Source organism: Mustela nivalis (genome assembly GCF_964662115.1).
Source record: "Mustela nivalis genome assembly, chromosome: 4".
Taxonomy (NCBI): domain Eukaryota; kingdom Metazoa; phylum Chordata; class Mammalia; order Carnivora; family Mustelidae; genus Mustela; species Mustela nivalis.
Genome location: NC_139023.1, coordinates 28,852,324 through 28,874,226, shown reverse-complemented (window position 1 = coordinate 28,874,226; position 21,903 = coordinate 28,852,324).

Here is a 21,903-nt window from a genome sequence, read left to right as displayed (position 1 = left end):
CATTTAGAAAAGCATACTGTGATTATTAGGAATCAGAACAGATAAACAGAGAGAAAAAAGTATGTAAATCTAAGCCAACTTCCCCTGGGGAAGTTGTGGTGTTGGTTGTAGTGGTGGTGGTTGATAGAATTATCAGCCTGAAAATAGCTCAGTCACGGTAGGCATTGGGTCAGACTTTCAAGAATATTACAGAATCTCAAAGATGAAAAAAAAAAATATGTAAATGCATAATCAGCCCCAAATGATATCTGAATAAAATCTAAACCTGTTATCATGACAGTTAAGGACACTGCATAACTTCTATAATTTAGTCATCTGTCATTTTCTCACACAACTTATTCTTGGTGACATTAATTTTTTTAATAGGCTTTATTTTTTAGAGCAGTTTTAGTTTCACAGTCATACTAAGCAGAAAGTACAGACAGTTCCCATATAGCACCTGACTTCACACATGAATAACTTCCCTAGCTATCAACATCCAGCTCCCGAGTGGTACATTTATTACAATCAACAAAACTGCGTTGACACACCATTATCACCCAACCTCCTTAAAGTTCACTCTTGGCTGTTGCACGTTCTATGGGTTTTACAAATGTAGAATGACATGTATCCATCACTTTCATACAGAGTAGTTTTGCTGCCTAAAAAAAATCCTCTGGGCTCTGTCTCTTCCCCATCACTCACTCTTCTCCTGATTACCAGGAACAATAATCTTTTTACCATCTCCATTGTTTTGCATTTCCAGAATGTCATACAGTTGAAGCCTTTTCCTACAGCTCCTTTCAATTAGTAACATGCGTTTAAGATTGTTCCATGTCTTTTCATGGCTAAATAGCTTCTTTTTTTTTTTTTTTTGCACTGAATAATATTCCACTTTATGGATGTATCATAGTTTATCTATCCATTCACTTAATGAAGGACATTTTGGTTGCTCTCAATTTGTGGCAGTTATGATGAAAAGTGCTGTTAATTTCCCTGAGCACCTATCCACCTAGGCACTCCTAGGTGCCTCAATCGGTTGAGCATCCACCTCTTGATTTCAGCTCAGGTCATAATCTCAGGGTCATGGGATTTGCCCCCCGTGGGGCTCCAGACTCAACACAGAGTCAGCTTGTCCCTCTTCCTTGCTCCTCTGTGCTCTCTTTCTCTCTCAAATCAATACATAAGTAAAATCTTAAAAAATACATCCATGTGAAGGTTTTGTTTTGTTTTGTTTTTTAGTAGACACGTTTCCAACTAAATGAGTTGAAAGCAGTCATACTCCAAGATTATGTTTGTGTGAGACTGGCCCATCCTGGCCCCCTTGGAGTTTTAAAATCCAAGACTTGTCTACACTGAGCCTCTAGCAGTTTGTCAATTATCATTTGGGTTTCTCCTCCAGTACCTTTTGATTCTCTGTGTCTGTTTATCACTCAAACTTTGAAGGCAGTGATTTTGCTCTGTGACCTCAATTCTCTGATGGATTCTAAGGAAAGTGGTGGATTTTTAGTTTGTTCTGCTTTGTACTTGTTTTTAGAACAGAGTGGTGACTTCCAAGCTCCTTAGATGCCAGATCAGAAACCCCCAAGTGTGTTGTTAATTTTCTTAATGTGTCCTAGTATCTCTCTTACCTCAATGCCTTTACAAAAATTGCTTTACTTAGCTGGGTTTCTGTGCGTTGGCTACCACCATCTACATTAATCCACACTATGTGACAAGTACTTATTTTTGTTCATTTCACTTGAAAGTGAAAGCTATACACTCAGTGTCTACACAAAATATCAGGGCACTATTATTTAATAAGAAAAAGAAAATGCACCCAAATTAGCTTAAGTTAAAAAGGAAATATATTGGCTCATTTAATGAGAAAATACATGTGGTAGTTCTTGATTCAGGCTTGGCTGGAACCAAAAATTCAAATGTTAGGAAGAAGCTGCTGTCTTTTCATTCTTAAACTGTTTCCACATCTTAACAAAGATGGGAGCTCTAGGTCTACTGTTTCTTTATACCAAATATTCCTACCACAAAAGTATTATGACCATTTTCTAGTAACATCTGTATGAATCCCTTGAAAAGTTCTGGAGTTATTATTGTTCCTAACAGTAAGGGCTATTCTTACAGGTCAGCTGGATTATGTTCTTTCTCCTATAGCCAGGAATCTCACAAACAGGAAAGAAGAGCTCCACCACAGGAAGAGATACAGATAAGGTAGAAAGGCCAAAGATAAATTCTAGTAGGGTCACCAAAAATGTTCAAAATAATGCATTTCAACAATCAGAATATAAAATACAGAAATTATCTGTAAACACATTATATTTTCATATTTATTTTTGCACATATAGATCAAATTCATTAAAAATTTGTTAACTCTCGGGGTGCCTGGGTGGCTCAAACCTCTGCTTTCGGCTCAGGTCATGATCCCAAGGTCCTGGGATCGAGCCCCGCATTGGGCACCTTGCCTGTCTCTCTGCCTGCTTGTGATCTCTGTCAAATAAATAAATAAAATCTTTAAAAAAATTTTTTGACTTTCATACCCAGTTTGAGCTGTTCACAATGGCCTCTAACAAATATGTATCCATTAACAGCTGTGCCTTGCAACAATTTTGTTTTCTTTTTCCCCCTTAATATGATTCTAATATTGTTCTTACAATGAAACTTTTTTTTTTAAGATTTTTTATTTATTTGACAGAGATCACAAGTAGGCATAGGGGCAGGCAGAGAGAGAGAGAGAGAGGAGGAAACAGGCTCCCTGCAGAGCAGAGAGCCCAATGTGGGGCTCGATCCCAGGACCCTGGGATCATGATCTGTGCTGAAGGCAGAGGCTTTAACCCACTGAGCCACCCAGGTACCCCTACAATGAAACATTTTTAAAAGATTTATTTATTTATCTGAGGGAGAGCGATCAAGCGACAGTGAGGAAGCATGATAGGGGGTGAGGGGCAAAGGAAAAGGAAAAAGCAAGTTCCTCACTGAGGAGCTCACTCAGGGACACTGGGATTATGAAGGCAGACGATTAACCCACTGAGCCACCCAGGTGTCTCACAGTTAAACATATTTTAGAAAAAGAAAATTCTGGTCAAAAAGAGAATAAAAACATATTGAGGTAACAGAAACAACCACATCACCTGCTATTTAAAGAAACACTAACTTCTGCAACTGACTTGAATATGACAAATATACCGGACTTCGGTTTGAATTAATAATGTTTCCACTATTTGTGATAACTTGATAAGAATTATTTGTCCAACTCTATTTTGAAAAGTGTAGACCATTTTGACAGCACCAGCTAACAAGCACCATATCCTATATGATCATATCAGATATGATATCATGTATGATCAACAGAGGAGGACACACATTCTAGAATTTAAGGAGAAGGGCCACAACATCACCCTGAAGAGATGTTGTAGGTTTTTTTTCAGTAATATTGAAAAACCAAAACAAAGGGAGAATTCCTGGTCTGTCTTATTTACTTCCCAAATCAGGGAAAGACTGAAAGAAGGAGAAGATCTCATCACCAGCTGTGTCTGCAGTTCTCTGTTTGCTCATACTTCCTTGACTCATCCACTCACCAAATATTTATGGAGTGAGAGCCTCTCACAGTTGCTATACTAGATATGGCACTTATTTACATTCTTTGCAATTGTCTTTCAATTATTTCTTCTGTGCTAAGAATATAACTATTATAATTCTTGCTATATGTTTCTTTATCCATCTCTTGTGTTTATGATTTATTTTCAAAATTTTGGAAACATGCATGACCATACGTAGATGATGATCTTTAAGTTTTAAGAAAACTTAAATGTTGACTGGACATTTGAGACGCTATGTACTACAAAATTCACAAAGCAAAACTGGTGGCATATATAAGGGAACACATTTTGATTTGTTACAAAATTCTAAAATATAACCATTAGATATCATGATTGCAAAAATTGTCAAAGGATCAAAGCAGATAATTCATGAAAGAAAAGGCAAAAATAGCTAAATAAAATTTAAAAGCATCAATCTTGTTAATGATGAAAGAAAAACCAAGTAAATAAGATGAAATTTCTATCTGTAATGCTGGCACTTTAAAAAATATTAATATTACATTTTATAATGTTATTGCTGAGAGGGGACCCTTATATACTGCCAATAGGTATACTTCTTTGTAAAGCAATTTAGTACATGAATTGTGAAATTTAATATTTTTACATCCTTTGATTTAAAAATTTTATATTCAAGATAAAATTTCCAGGAAATATAATGCATATGGGTAAAGATTTATGTAAAGAATTCTCACTGTAGCTTTCCTAATAACAGTGATAAGGGAGAAAATATTTTAAATTGTAGCCATGAGGAAATAGTAAATTATAATATGATAAACTCATGAATAAAATGGAAAATTATTTCCTTTAAAATTTGCATGATCATGATTCAATATTGTGATTAAAGTTCAATACAAAGGTATACTATAACTATAGATGTAGTTTTGAGAAAAAAAATACCAAATTGTCATTATCATTAATGATGAGTCTGCTGTTGATAGTTAATTCCTTCTTTATGTGTTCTTGAGTATTACAAGTTTTCTTCATTCCACAATTCTATACATCATTACTCAGCGCTCATCACGTAAGTGTTCTCTTACTCCCCTTCACCTATTTTACCCACCTCCACTCCCATATGCTTTATTTTAAACAGTACCCTCAGTTAAAGTTATTTTTTCAACAAGAACGTTTTTTACTTGAAGCATACTTCAGAATACGTGGTTCTAAAAGATATATATAAAACACTGCAACCAAGAAACATAAAATACACTTTTTTTCAAGTAAACACTGAAGAATCCCCTGATTAATCACATAAAAAGAAACAAAATAATTTTACAAATTTAAGAAGACAAATTATACCAAGTATATTTTCCAACCATAATGGTACAAAACTAAACATCAATAATAAAACAAAGCTGGAAAACAAAGTTTATTTAAAAAAAAAAATTACTTGTGGCTCCTGGTTGATGGCCTTTGACCAAAACCAAATATTTTTCTTTTCTTATATCAAGAATCTCATAAAGAAACAATAAAGAGAACAAAGTAAAAGTGACTGAGACAGGCTTTCAGTAGACAGAACATTTATCATATATGATCATATCAGATATGATATCATATATGATATACAGAAGAGGACACACATTCTAGAATTTAAGGAGAAGGGCCCAGAAATGGAGGGCTTTGAACTTCCACATATAGCATTTTTGCATTACTTTTTTAAAAAGGATGAAATAGTCCCCATTTATTTCTACCCGTATGCAATGTAAGCCCTACACAATATGGTGGGGTGAGGAGCAGAAATGTTTCTATCTCATGAAACTGAGGTGGCTTTCTGTGGGCAAACTGGGACAGTGGGTATTTGCCTTGAAGCAAAGTTGTTCAAATTCTACTATTCAGAAAAGTTCCAGTTTCATGCTTAATTATTCAAAATGAAGCCCACCAGTTGACAGGTACCACATATCCACCCAATATTGCCAGTCATTCTCAACTTAAAATGATATTCAAGCATTGCTAGAAATTGAAGAAAAACCTGTAACAACACAAGGATTAACAAACAAAAAAAGTTACCACAGTGGAAATATCAATTATAGGGAATTGAATTGAACCTTTTTTAAAAAGCAATGTTAACCCTAAACACACAGAGGTTTGAAAAGATTTTGCAATCCCCAAAATGAGAACAGGGTAGTGGCAAGAAAGGAATTGCTAAATATTCCTCTATCAAAGGCAATGGCTGAAATGAATTAACCAAGAAAAATCAATTTAATGATGCAGAGATACAAGAAGAACAATTAGAAAAACAATTAGAAAACTGTAAAATGGTTCTAAGCAAAGGCTAAAGATAGAAGGAGGTAGTGTGGAAGAATATTGGTTTTGGTTTTTGTTTTGTTTTGCTTTGGCTTTGCTTTGGTTTTTGTTTTGCTTTGTTTTCTGACTTGTTTTTTGCTTTGAGCCCATCTACATTGCTTGAGATTTCAAAACCATGTACTTATATTACTTTGTTGCAAAATTTAAGTGTTAAAAATAACAGGAAAATTCTGTTTCAAAACGTTCCTACTCAAAATAAGATTGCCAAACAAAAGTCAGGTTTTAAAATTCACACTTGCTCTATCAGTCTAATTCTGAGTAGTGAAAGCAGAAATGGAAACCAACTCTAAAGTATTAACAGCAATGATTTATTTTGTTGTTGTCATTGAAATTCTGTAGTCAAATATGTTTTCTATGTGAGTTAAATATTAAGAGGAAACTTCAGGATTTCAGGAGTTTAGATAAACTGTGTCCGTGAATGAAATTCTCCAAGCATTTTGCTAGATATCTCCTATTCCATAATTAAAAAATAGTGCCAACAAAAATTAAACCCTGCTTTAAAAATGCTGATGCTTGGGGAGCCTGGGTGGCTAAGACAGTTAAACCTCTGCCTTCGGCTCAGGTCATGATTTCAGGGTCCTAGGATCGAGCCCCACATCGGGCTCTCTGCTCAGTGGGGTGCCTGCAAGGTCCTCCTCTCTCTCTGCCTGCCTCTCTGCCTACTTGTGATCTCTCTCTCTGTCAAATAAATAAATAAAATATATTTTTTAAATGTTGAAGCTTTTCAATTAATTATCCTCTGTCTTTTCTACTCATGACCCATTTGCGTCAAAGCCATGCATTCATTTAAGAAGGCATTGGTGATTCTCTACTACAAGCTGGCTTCCCTAGTTTTCAAGCTAATGATGCTCCTCAGTTCAATGCCAGGAACTCCCTGCTGAGATCAGGTTCTTTAACAGCTAGGGTTCTTCAACCAATTTAGAGTACAAAACAGCTTTGGACAATTTGGTCCAGCTTTGAACTGCATAGGGAGCAGGCACTACAACATGCCTTTCCCAGCTCAAGCTGGCAAAGAGTTTGGTAGATTCAAGGATAATGAAAGGAAATCCGTTGACTAGAGCATTTTGGTCAAAGGGAATAATAAAGTCTCAAAAACAAATCAACTAAAGCACAAGTCTGTGACTGCTTCTCTGATATTATGATCCCTAAAAGACTTCCCAACCAAGCAAAAAAGTTCAGTGGGAAAGGTCAAAGGAAATGATTGATTAAATGACTACATCAAAATTGAACATTCACCTGTCAAAAATATCCAGAACAAATTTAAAAGGCAAATAAGAAAACACTTGCAGCATATATGACTGAAAAAAGCTGGTATTTTACTATATGAAGAAGTCTTCCAGTTTATTAAGACAAGAATATCAGTCAAAAAAGAAAAAGATGAAGGAAAATAATGGACAATCCATATACACACGTACACACATTCACATGTAATGTGATCTCATTTAAAAATATTAGATACTATAAATAAAGAAATTAAAATTAGCATGCAAATTACGTGGTGCTCTCATCCTCTCCGTTTTTTCTTTTCTTTTTTTTTTTTTTAAGATTTTTTATTTTTAAGTACTCTCTACATCCAACATGGGCTTGAATCTACAACCCTGAGATCGAGTCTCGTTCTCTACTGATGAAGCCAGCCAGGCGTCCCTCAGCTCACTGTTTTCAATTTTGCCTCTTAAAAATTAGATTACTAAGAGGGATTAAAGTATACTGAACTCCATATAATGCTAAAACTGCTATGTGCAACTGGTAGAAGCTGGCAAAATTTTTCTAAACATCACTTTGATAATATATATCAAAAGCTTAAAAATGGTTATACCTATTTATTTCTGTCATAAGACTCTACTTAAAAATAACAAAGGTGAAGAGTCAAAACCGTGTGTTGCTTAATACAGCATCATTTCTAGGGGCCCCGGGGTGGCTCAGTTGGTTAAGTGACTGCCTTCAGCTCAGGTCATGATCTCAGAGTCCTGGGATTCAGTCCCACATTGGGCTCCTGGCTCAGGGGGGAGCCTGCTTCTCCCTTTGACACTCTCCCCTCTCATGCTGTTTCTTACTCTCTCCATCTGTCAAATAAATAAATAAAATCTTTTTAAAAATACAGCATCATTTCTAACAATAAAGGAGAAACATGTCTAACAAGAGAAATGACTTAAATAAATTCTGGATAGGTGACATCATGCAAGTTTCCCAAGAATAAAAAAAAAAAAACAACCTGTATTTAGCTAATCAATGTTCTACCTCATAGGGTGGTTTGGAATATCAAATAGATACATATAAAGCCCTTAGAACAGTGCCTGGCACATGATAATAATAAACATTAACCATTATAATGTAATAATTATTAAATATTAATACTAAAATCTTATTCACTGGCAAATTTGCCACTGAAATTTTTACCACCTCCACCACTAACTAGAGAGAATGGCAGAGAGGTAAAGAGTTGCAAGAGTAAAGACTCTGAAATCAAACAAATGGGAATAATACAAAGATCCCATGTTTGGGGGATAGATTTAAAGACATAATATATTTAAAGATTTTATTTATTTATTTGACAGAGAGAGATCACAAGTAGGCAGAGAGGCAGGCAGAGAGAGGGAGGAGAAGCAGGCTCCCTGCTGAGCGGAGACATGATATGGGGCTCCATCCCAGGACCCTGAGATCATGACCTGAGTCAAAGGCAGAGGCTTTAACCCAGTGAGCCACCCAGGCACCCCTAAAGACATAATATATTTGAAGTACACTTATGTGGACTAAAACATTGTGGTACTCAAATGAAAGGCATGTTGTCATCATTACTAGTCATTATTATCAACAAAATATACTACAAATAAATATACTTAGTGTATTTATTTTTACCATGGAAATTTAAAAATATATATATACGTACAAAAATAGAATAAGAAAGCGAACTCCCATGCAGAGAATTCTAGGTGTTTATAGTTTTCAACAAATGGCTACTCTTGTTTCATTTAGTCACACACCCTCAACACACACAGTGGATAGTTTTGCAGGAAGTCACAGATGGTGTTTATAATTGTGTCAGGGTATAGATTTAAAATATGAGCATTTTTTTATTTTTAACATAACCCAATATTATTATCACACCTAAAAAAAATTCTTTAAAATCATCACATGTTCAGTTTGCATTCAAATTTCCTATTGTCTCATACATTTTTTGTTTCTTTGAATCAAGATCTGATGAAGGTCCATCTGTTAATTTTGTCTCAAGTTTAATTTAATATAGAGGTTCCTATCCATTCCTTCTTTTTCTTTCTTTGCCATTATTTTCATGAAAAACTGGATATTTGTCTAAGAGTTTCCTAGTCTGAATTTTGTTTACTGCCTCCTCATAGTGTTGCCCAAAGTATTTCTGTCTCTTTATTTCCTGTTAATTGGTAGTTAAATTTATATTCAATTATTTGTTTTGGGGGCAAGAGTTGTTCATAAGTGGTATTTGTACATCACCAGTAGGTATATAATGTCTGATTTTCTCTTTTTGTGTGAGGTCAGTAGTCACTAATTTTCATCGCTTAGATCTTTCATTTGAATGGCACTAATTCTCATTGTTTTCTTTATTACCTAGAATAATATGAAAAGAAACTCTTCTCCATTTTTTACACTTTGGTAGAATTCATTTAGAAGAGGCAGAATGAATCCTAGCTTCTTTTTTTATGTGTATTCTACTTTTTGAAATAATAAGGTGATTTCCTAATATTCTTTGAAGGGAACAGTTGATTCTATCTTAGAGTTTTTCTAATTCTCACAGAGGGATATTAAACTATTACACATACCAACCAGAACAAGCCTACTGGTCATCCCACAGTGGAGATCTGTAGGCCAAGCCTGCAGGATTCCAACCTCAAAGATGCCAACACCAGCTACAGAGTGGCCCTTCTTTCAAGATCTAGGTACCAGTTCTGTTGATTGCTTTGTTATACCAATGTCTAATAATTGCAACTTTTCCACCTTTGTTTTCCTCATCATAGGTGGTTATTGTTTCCTATAGTTACTACCTATGTGATATGTTAGCATTCACATTTTCTTCCAATTTTATGATTTTTTAAATATTTAAATTTCAGAACAGTTTGGGGTCAATTCTATGAGTAATGCCAGAAATGGAATCAGTTTTATCTATTTTTCCTATGGTTTAACTAGGGAGTCCAATACTACTTATTAAAAAGTCCAGGTTTTCGTGGATACTGTTCGTTCTTCTAAATATATTTTATAATCAACATGTCAAGCTCCCGACAAAAGCATTAGGTACATGATAAAGACGGTACTGAAGCCAGTGGGGAACAAATTCTTGTTGGAGTGAAGAACTGTTGCTCTTGTGATACTCCAAGGAAGCTGAGGCAAAACAGAAAGGCTAGCGTCCTTTAGTTTGCTTTCCAAGCTTCAGTGTTGTGGTAATGCCCCCCACAGGCAGAGACTTACTGAAGCCAGGGCACAGACAAATGTGATGAGTAGAGGCTCAGACTGCCCATCTAGTCAATTATACATGGGTGGGTTTTGAAATTGGGACACAAGAGTTTAACAACTGGCTGTTTACTGTCTTTTGCTCTTATAAAAGAATTACCATTGATAGCATTCTGCATGTAATTTTTCACATATTTGCTGGTGCAGTTTGAGATGAATACCTAGAAATGAGATTGCTGGGTCAAAGAATAAACGTAGAATATTGCCAAATTCTCCTCCAGGGAGATTCATCATTTTGTATTCTCAACAGCAATGTTTGCCAATGCCAGTTTTCCTTCAGTCTCATCAACATTTAGTTACACTTCGGGATTTTTGCCAATCTGATTGGTGAGAAACAGTATTTCAGTTTAGTTTTAATTAGCACATTTCTCTTATTATGGAGAGTCGTGAATATTTTCATATATATAAGAGCTATTTGCATTTCTTTTTTTGTGAACTATCTGTTCATATATCTTTGCCCATTTGTATTTTACCTCACTGCCTTCAGAAGGCTTTTATATATTAGAGATAGTAACTCTTTAAATGGATATAATTTTCAAACTTTATCACATTAGCCATTGGATTTTTGGCAATGCAAAGTTATTTCTTAGTATGTTTAAATTTACCAATATTTTTTCTTATTGCACTTGGATTTTTAACTCCTATTTAGAAGATTTTCCTCACTCTCATGTTATAAATTCCCCTGTTTTCTTCTTGCTTTATAGTTTCATTTGTTATAGTAAAATTCTAAACCAGTTAGAATTTATCCTGTGTAAAATGTCAGAAATGGACACAAATTAATTTTTTTCTTTACTTGGTTAATCAGTTGTCCTCCACACTACTTATTAAAAGTTCATCTTCTTCCTCACTGTTTAAATGCTGCCTCTATCATATATTAAATGTCCATATGCAATAAGATTGACTTATGGATTACCTATTATATTGGTCTGGCTTCCATTTGTACACATAGCATAGTGATTCAGAAATAGAGACTCCGGAAAATGTTTTAATAATTGAGAGAGTCAGTCACTACTTCTGGAATTTGCATGTCCTGATCATTATTTGTTCTGTTAAATGAATTTTATAATTAACTTGCCAAGCTCCAAAGAAAAATAGCTTATTCAAATTTTCTTGGAAAATCTTTAATGTTATAAATTATTTCAGAATTCAGTCTTCAGGGAAGACTGAATTCTATATGACATTGAGTTTCTCTGTCCAAGAATATGGTATGTGTTTTCATTTGTTTATATAGAAACATCTATTTGTTGTATATAAATTTATACATAGTATTCTATGTATTTATCTTTTGTAAAATGGAATTGTCTCATCCATTGTATCCTTTTGAATATTGATTTTATGATTTTTTAATCTGTTATCACCCTGAAATTCTTAAGTTTCCACATCATTTTTTTTTGTTTTCTGCATACAGAAATAGCAAATAGAATTCTTATTTTCCAATTCTTATATCTTTGTGGTTTTGACTACTTTTATAAGTTAATACATCTAATAAAAATGTTAAATATATGATAGTTGTCTTTCTCTGCTTGACTTATTTCGCTAAGCATGATACGCTCTAGTTCCATCCATGTTGTCGCAAATGGCAAGATTTCATTTCTTTTGATGGCTGCATAGTATTCCATTGTGTATATATACCACATCTTCTTGATCCATTCAAAAAAAAGAAAGGACCAATACCCAACTTTTGTAGCAACATGGACGGGACTGGAAGAGATTATTATGCTGAGTGAAATAAGTCAAGCAGAGAGAGTCAATTATCATATGGTTTCACTTATTTGTGGAGCATAACAAATAGCATGGAGGACATGGGGAGTTAGAGAGGAGAAGGGAGTTGGGGGAAATTGGAAGGGGAGGTGAACCATGAGAGACTATGGACTCTGAAAAACAATCTGAGGGTTTTGAAGGGGTGGGGGGTGGGAGGTTGGGGTACTAGGTGGTGGGTATTATAAAGGGCACGAATTGCATGGAGCACTGGGTGTGGTGAAAAATAATGAATACTGTTATGCTGAAAATAAAAAATAAATTAAAAAAAAAAAAAAAAAAAAGAAAAAAAAATGTTAAATATATTTAACATTTTTAAATAAATATAAAACATATATTTGCCTTATGCCTGACATTAATTGGAAAGCCTCTAATGTTTTCCCATTAGGTAAGATGTCAACTTTAGGGGTACGGATGTGTGTGTGTGTGCGTGCATGTGCACACAAATCAGATTTTTGTCATTAAAGCATAATAAATGTCAAACATTTTGAAAGATCTTTATGTATGTATGAATATGAGCATATCATTTATCCCTCTAGCTCTAATAATATAATGAATTATATAAGTGCATTTGTTAATATTTAACCATGATTGCACATTGCATTCCTAGAATAAATCCATATGATCAACATGTATTAGTCCAATGCCAATGAGACTGCATTGTAATTTTATTTTTGGTACAAACTTTGTAATATTTAGGGTTAATAATACACTCATTTCATTCCTGATATGAATTTGGATATTTCCTTCTTTTCTCTGTTGTGGAATAGTCTAGACTGAATAGTTAGAATAGTTTAGTCTTATATTCAGAGTTGGGCAAAATTCTTATCTGGATCCAGACAGGGTCTTGTTTTTTAATTGAAATAATTAATTGAATAATTAATTGAAATAAATGAAATGAAATGAAAATAAATTTTGTTTATTCCATGATAATTGATCTGTTTAGACTTCATAACTTTTAGGATTAAATAATAAATTTTTATTTTGGTAAATTGTATTTTGCTAGAAAACAATTCAATTATCTAGATTTTCCAATATATTTGCATAGAAGTATGCACACTAATTTGTTATTTTTCCATATATATTTAATATTTCTAAATTTCTGTATTCATGTTTTCTCCCCATATTTTACAAAATTAATATGGTTGATAATGGTTTTTATTGTGGTCATTTCAAATAAGTGAATTTACTATGCCTAATTTATTAGTTTTTAATAATGTTTTGTTATATTTCAATTTCCAGTTTTAATTCTGCTTTGTTTGGTTTATATAGTTCTTTTTTTTTTTTTAATTTTTTATTTTTTATAAACATATATTTTTATCCCCAGGGGTACAGGTCTGTGAATCACCAGGTTCACACACTTCACAGCACTCACCAAATCACATACCCTCCCCAATGTCCATAATCCCACCCCCTTCTCCCAAACCCCCTCCCCCCAGCAACCCTCAGTTTGTTTTGTGAGATTGAGTCACTTATGGTTAGTCTCCCTCCCAATCCCATCTTGTTTCATTTTTTTTTTATAAACTTTATTTATCTATCTATTTGACAGAGAGAGATCACAAGTAGGCAGAGAGGCAGGCAGAGAGAGAGAGGAGGAAGAAGGCTCCCTGCCAAGCAGAGAGCCTGATGCGGGGCTCGATCCCAGGACTCTAAGATCATGACCCGAGCCGAAGGCAGAAGCTTAACCTACTGAGCCACCCAGGCGCCCCTATATAGTTCTTTATAAAGTTTTTCTTTTACTAAGCAGTTAATTCACTTTTCATTTTTAGTTATAGGCATTTAATCTATAAAATTTCCCCCAGTACCTAATTTAGCTGTATATCACCAATTCTGGCATATCGTATTCTCATAAATCTCCATTTACAAGATGATCTGAAATTTTGGTTTCCTCTGACCCAAGAGTTATATGATAGCTAATTTTATGTGCCAACTTGACTGGGCCATGAAATACCCAGATATTTGGTCAAGCATTATTCTGGGTATGTTTGTAAGGATCTTTTAGGATAAGATTAATACTTTAATTGGTAGACTGAATAAACCAGACTGTCCTCCCTAATGTGGGTGGGCCTCATCCAAATCAGTTGAAGGTTTGAGAAGAATTAAAAAGCCTACCTTGTGCAAATAAAAGGGAATTCTTCCTTGTAGTTGTTTGATCTGAACCATTTGTCTTTTCTGGCCCTTGAACTTAGACTGAAACACTTGGTTTTCTTGGGTCTTAAGACTGCTTACTTTCAGACTGGAATTTTCATGACGACTCATTCTCAGGCCTTCAAACTGGACTGAAACTACACATCAGCTTTCTTGGATCTCCAGTATGTTGACTCGCTTTTTAGATCTTGAGACTTGTCAGCCTGCGTAAGTGGATGAACCAACCTACGCACTGTAATAAACTCTCCCTCCCTCTCTCTCTGCTTAGCTAGGGAAAAAGGAAGGGAGGGAGGAAGGAGGAGGAAGAAAACAGGGAAGTAGATATATATATATATAGAGAGAGAGAGAGAGATTAAAATATAACCTATGGGTTATATTTTTCTAGATAACCCTAATACAAGTTATTTATATATTTATTTTTAAAATTCCAGGTGGAAGGGGCTGTTTTATAATTTTGGAATGCTTTTGGTTTTAATTGCAATATGGCTATGCTATTTATTTCAAACACACACACACACACACACTCACACACACTATTTCTATAACCACCCTATCTTAGGAGAAAGAAGGAACTTGTTTTGGCTTGAAAAATGTGTAACTCTCTTTCCTGTTATTAAATGTTTCCTAACTGCCTTTGGTGTCTCCTGTGGCTACTGTTTTATGGAAGTTGGTGCTTTAGGGTATAACCTACTGCCCTGGATTGTTTGCCTGCACTGAACTGCTAAATCAGAAAGAAATAAACTTCTATTTTATTGAGATTGCATTTTAGATCTCTTTCTTCAGGTTAGCTTTACTCTATCTAAATAACCATAGACAAACTTACCAAGTTTGTAGTTTGAAGAGAGACTGGCTCAGTGACAGCTTTACATAACAGTTAGTTCCAACTAATGCAAATAGAATGTGCCACACATTTCGAAGTAATTCATAAAAGATACTTTGTTATTTTGCCACCCTCTTCTCTACAACTACTTAAAATTCTAATAATTATATTGCACAAACTAATTAATGATCTTATATCCTGAGATTTATAAAACAAGCCAATAAACTAATTTTAAATGAATAAAGAGTATAAAATATTTATCTTATTATATTTGGGTTGCTGTAATAGAGTATCATAGACTGAGAGGATTCTAAGGAACATAAGTGTATTTCTTACAGTTCTGGAGGACAAAAAGTTCAAGATCAGGATGCTAGCAGATTCAGCATCTGATGAGAGCCCACATACTGATTCATAGATAGTTATTTTCTTGCTCTGTTCTCACATGGTGGAAAAGGCCAGTGTAGTCCTCTGGGATCTCTTTTATAAGGGCACTAATTCTATTTATAAATTCCATTTATGAGGACTCTATCTCACACAGGCCCCCACCTCCAGATATGACCACACTGGGGATATAGTTTCAACACAAATTATGAAGGACCACAAACACCTCAGTTTATAGCAACACTATATTGTTAAATGGCTATATAAATATGTAACACATAAGTAAAGACTAAGCAAATAATCTTGCTTTTAAAAATGGTATCCAATGCATGAGAAAAAGTAGTTGTGAAGAACATAAGATTCCTCTTCTCCTAATTGGAAACTTCCTTTTAGGTGTCATTAATAATATTATTGTTTTATTTTACATAAACAATTTCCTCATTGCTCAGGCAATAACTGAAGAATTGACCACTTTGAAGTTGTGTAACATTAAGCAGATAAAAATAACTATTTCCCTATTGTTGGGTAGAGTCTTTCACTGGCCAAATTTCAAGCAGTTTGTTCTATGAATATGAAGTAAAATAATTATTTTTAATGTTATCACATTAGGAAAATAACAAGCATAGCTCAAATTTATCTGTATTTCAGATTAAATACTTCAAAAATATGTTGAAAAATGAATTTGCACATATATGATGTTGGTAGTTTATTTAAACACAATTAATTTTAAGTAACATTTTTGAAATGAGCATGAGGTCAAAGTCTTATCCTATTTTATTGGGGATGACAGATTAGATTGCTTATTCACTATTATTGGGGAGAATATATATATATATATATATATAATGTATATATGTATATGTATATGTACACACACACACACACACACACACGTTAGAGTTACTAGAACTGTGAAGTTTTCCTGGCACCACAATTTATAGATCACAAAAGTTAAGCCAACTTCAGCGGGGTGGTATATTACTTTAACCACGATTCTGACAGCATCAGGTGATGTAATAATAGTGCAATGTCTTGGATACTTTATTACTACAGTAGTAACAACTAAAAACTCAAGCTCACAAATTATCTATTAGGTAGGGAGGCAGGTATATAGAGAAAATACAGAAATTGGAGTGAATTTAAGGTATTCCCTAGTACATGCCCCTCATACATATAAACATTTGACTGTGTTTCATTGAGAGAATGTGTGTGGCCAAATATAATGCTCTTCAAATGGTGACATAACAGCAAGCCTATCTTAGTCTAAGGTAAGTGAAATATTTACAATATAGTTAACACACTTGAAGTAAATATAAAGTATCATATAGCTTATTAAACTTCAGTTATTTCCTTAAAAAGTTTGAGAGATTCTATAATCAATGTAATTATGATTGCTTAAAATACTTTCAGAACACTGAGGATTTATTTCCTTACCCACAAAATATGCACATTCCTATTGCTTTATTTCCCTTTTTTAAAAAAAATCAAATTCTGGCTACATCCATAGAAATTTTTAATATATCCCTCATTTAGCAAGTATTGCAGCAGAAAAAGTTTAAAGGGCACTTAATTTTTTTTATTTTTTAATTTTAATTCTAATATTCTTAACAGCAATACAGAGGAGTCACACACACATATATATATAATATATGTATATACATTTAACTTAATCAAATTCAATTACACAGGCTTGGAGAAAGAGACAGGAAGAGAGGAAAAGCAAACAGAGAAGACTGGGGAGAAATTAAAAGACTGCAACATAGATACAGATGACAGAGACAAAAATGTAAGATAAACAAATGCCTATAGGACAGAACATTCTATCTAATGCTCTCCTCAGTAGCTCTACATGCTCCTGATTAGTTTCTCAGTTTCCCATTGCTCTCACAAAGGGGAATGTCCTCACACTCTGTCTGGGACTACTGGACAATGATATTAATCATGTATACATCTTGGTAAATCTATATTACTGTATACATTCTATATATAAGAGAAAAATACATTAAATGAATACTGAACTTTATAATAAACTCTATTTGGTAATTAATTTTGATTATGTAATCTAAGAGTTTACAATTTTGTAATTTAATTTTGAACATAATATTTTTACCTCTCAGGTTTATTTTAGAGCTCACTCCTACAAAAGGATGGATCCCTATTCATGTGACCCAAGCTCCAAACAACAATATCAAAAGTGAATTTTTGGAAATTATCCAAGTTTGGAACTAGTGAGAGCCTTTGTATTATCACAGTTAAATAACAGAGCTCTGATATTTGGAAATATGGCATTCATATTTAATATATCATATAGGACAGTATTATCCATTAACCACTTATTAAAGGACTAAAATCCTCCACCTCAATACTTATTTTACCATATAAAATTTATATTTATTAAGCATCTAACTCAATTTAATCTGCAATCTATAAATCAGATATTATTTCCCTCAATTTTATGATAAGAAAATAGAAACAATGAGCAGAGAGCTAAGGGGCAGGACGAGATTCTGAATATAGATCTTTCTGAATTCAAAGTCCATACTATTTTAAGAAGTTGCCTTTAATGCAAAAATCTAGAAAGAACAACATTTAAAAAGAGTGACAGAACATTGTTTTCAAAACTGTATGTTTATTTCTATAGTTGGCATTATACTTACCATTTAAATGTTCTCATTTATGAAGTGGTTTTAAAACTCTCCTGCATGTATTATCTAATAAAATATCCATATACTTCTCTGTTGTTGTTGTTATATTTGTCAGACACCCATCAGTTATGGTTGTGTGCCTGATTGGAAGATCTTTCATTTCAAGAAAATGTGAAATGTTTCCATGGAGATCAGCTTGAGATAGCCCAGTGACGAACTTCTTAGCTATAATTTCACATTGGTTTCTATGGTTTCCAGATAGGGGAAGAAAATGAAGTTGCAGATTTTTTTGTAATGTAAAAGGTTATTGGAAAATAAGAGATACTGCTCAAATTAATGTCATCCCCCTACAGGAAAGCAACTGCTGTTACTGCAAAACATGAAAGGTTTGAAGATGCATGTTGTACATCTATGCACTTTTTTATACTGGTAACAAACGAGGAACTATTTTTATATTTAATTTCCAAAATTACAGAAACTTCTTTTAAAGGGGATGAATTTATTTTTGTAATGTTTTAACAATGGGTACTAATAACTGGCTTGCAATTTCTACTTCACTTTTTTTGCATCACAACTTTAAAGATGGAACACAGTGCATCTGATAAATCAGTTAAGGAATAGGTCAAAACTGACACAGAGGTATCTATTGTTTATAACTGAAACCAGAATTTTTAGCATTGTTTTATACATTTGTCATTGTTACTAACTTATCCACAAGGTTGTGTTATGAAAAAAGAACTAGTAAATACCGGGCCTCGAATTCAAATCCTATTTAAAGCAGATGGACATAACTTAAGGCTGATCAAATACATACTACCCCTTTGGCTCTTTGGCTCTATCCTCCAGCCTGACTCTTATTTACCAATCTTCTCAATAGTCGGCATGTGGCCACAGCATTTATTTATCAACATATCATCACCACCCGGGATTAGATCAGGGTTGTCTTTTCTTAGAAATTCTGTGAGATTCCTAATGGAGCAGTAGACCAAAATCCAAGAGATGTGAATTCTGTTTTCATTTTAAATTGACTTCCATGTCACTTAGACAATCCAGGCTAATCATAGGCTTACATACATTCAATAAGATGCATGACGAGCTTACAGACTTTATAGGATTACTACAATTTCAAATGAGAAAAACATCCAATCCTTTAGCAGCCGTAACACCACATAGATATAGAAAACTTTAATTATTCATTTTTTACTTTTATTCATACTTTTTTAGAGCCCAGTAGCAAAATACAGCCATGGCAGCTCAGTTTTTCCAAATAAAGGGAGAATATGTATCAAAATGAAGTTATCCAACTCTGCTGACTGCAAGCAAATGTATTCAAGAACTGCAAAGGAAAACTTCCCTCATAAATGATAATATATAATAATACAGTTTTCCAAGAAGTGTGTGAGACAATGCAACAATTTTGTTGTGGCTGGTAATTTTATAAATGTACCTAGAAGTTAGTTGTAAGACACAAGGAGAACAACAAAATGGCTTGCTTGCAATGTTTTACATATGACCAAAATATAATATCCAGTGAGAAAGGTTAGAAAAACTAAAAGATCAATATCTAAATTTTATTATAAGAAACCAGTGGCCACAAATTTTATTATCACAATAATCTGAAGTATATATACATACATATATACATTCCTTAGAATAACTGTATTCTTAAAAAGACGCATTTATATGTATGTGTGTATATATACAGATGTATGTGTATGTCTGTATCTATATATATAGATATATACACATATGCATTCTCTACACACACACACACACACACACACAGGCTTACTATATATACACATATAGAGGCTTTCATCCCCATAACAAATCAGAAAATATTCAGGGTAAAGGTAAAGAGGAGAGTAACAGCCATTTTATTTATTTTTTTAAAGAAGATTTTATTTATTTATTTGACATAGAGAGATCACAAGTAGACAGAGAGGCAGGCGGAGAGAGAGGAGGAAGCAGGCTCCCTGATGAACAGAGAGCCGGACACGGGACTCGATGCCAGGACCCTGAGATTATGACCTGAGCCGAAGGCAGAGGCTTAACTCACTGAGCCACCCAGGCACCCAGTAACAGCCATTTTAAAAAACTCATTACAAGCCATGCATTCCCTATCTCTACTTCCTTGCTGATCTACTCTCTTGATAATATTTTCACTCTGAAGGTTTTCACAACATTCTGTGATTTCTTCCCTATCTTCTTCTAGTTCCAGCCTGAATCCTTCCAGAACTTCCAACTTGTATACCTGAAAAAAGACTAACAGTGTAACTTTGAAGTAAAAGAACAGGTTGTAAAGATCTCCTGGTTCCACTGTTTACAAGATGTGTGTGTGGGAAAGATTCATTCACTTTAAACTTAGTTGGGTATGCAGGTGTGTACGGCCCTATGGGGAGTTTCTTATTACCAGTGGACCAAAGAAGAAAAAATTCAAATCTGGTTCTGCAAAATAGGTTGGCCATAACTGAAAGTGGAGGGCTTCAGCAATACAGTTTAATTCTAAGTTGACACCGAAGAAGATGGGAGATCTTCATGGTGGGCAATATTTTAAGTAGAATACACAGTTGCTTATGTTATTTGGAAGGAAAAATTACCAGAGATACAATTGTATACCAAGTCATGGGGACCAGCTAATGGCGTGACAAGCTCTTCAAGGAATTACAAGGAACACTACTGGAAAATTGGTGACACCAAGTTTGGGAACAGATTATGTGAACAGACTTCTATAAAAAGGCAGAGTGGGAAGGCAGTCAGGTCCCATACAGATACACAGAAGAGAATAGTCAGCAGAGTATTACCTTAATAAGCAGGTAGACAAGATGACCCATTCTTATGGCTATCACTCTCTTTCTCAGCACCCTATGCCTTCTCAATACCTCAAAGTGATCACGACAGCAGTGATGATTATGTACGGGTTCACAAAATGGACTTGCACCCATCAAGACTAATCTGGCTATAGATACTGCTGAGTGCACCCAATCTACCAGTGGACAGGCCACCAATGCACCTATATTTAGGACCATTCCCCTTGGACCACTTCAGTCATGGAAAGGGCAGTTGTTTGTTCTTATTTGAACAGACACTTAACTAATGATGTAGATCTACCTTCTGTCCCTGCAACTTTTTTCTGAATACCATCATTCATGAACTTGCTAAATGCCTTATTTAGTATCTTGGTGCACAACAAAGCACGGATCCTGATCAAGAAACTTACTTTATAGCAAATGAAATACTTTAATGGATTCATGCTTATGGAATTCACTTATCTTACCGTGTTTGCCATCACTGATGGAATGGTGCAATAACCTTTTAAAAGTGTTAGGACAGCAGCTGGATAACACTACCTTGCCAGGCTGAGGTAATGTCTTCCATGTTCTAAATGTCCAACAAACACATAGTGCTATTTTCCAGAGCTGGGAATTTCAGGTCTGCGAATCAACAAGTAGAGATGACAGTGGGTCCTATCACAATTACCTCTAGTAATCCACTAGAGAATTATTCATTTCTTTTTTTTTAATTTTAATTTATTTTTTATTTTCAGCATAACAATATTCATTATTTTTGCACCACACCCAGTGCTCCATGCAATCTGTGCCCTCCCTAATACCCACCACCTGGTTCCCCGATCTCCCATCCCCCGCCCCTTCAAAACCCTCAGATTGTTTTTCAGAGTCCATAGTCTCTCATGGTTCACCTCCCCTTCCAATTTCCCCTATAACTTTGGGTTTTGCTGGTTTAGAGGTCTTAGGCTTTTACTGGGGATCACATAAATGACTCCAGTAAACTGGAAGTTGAC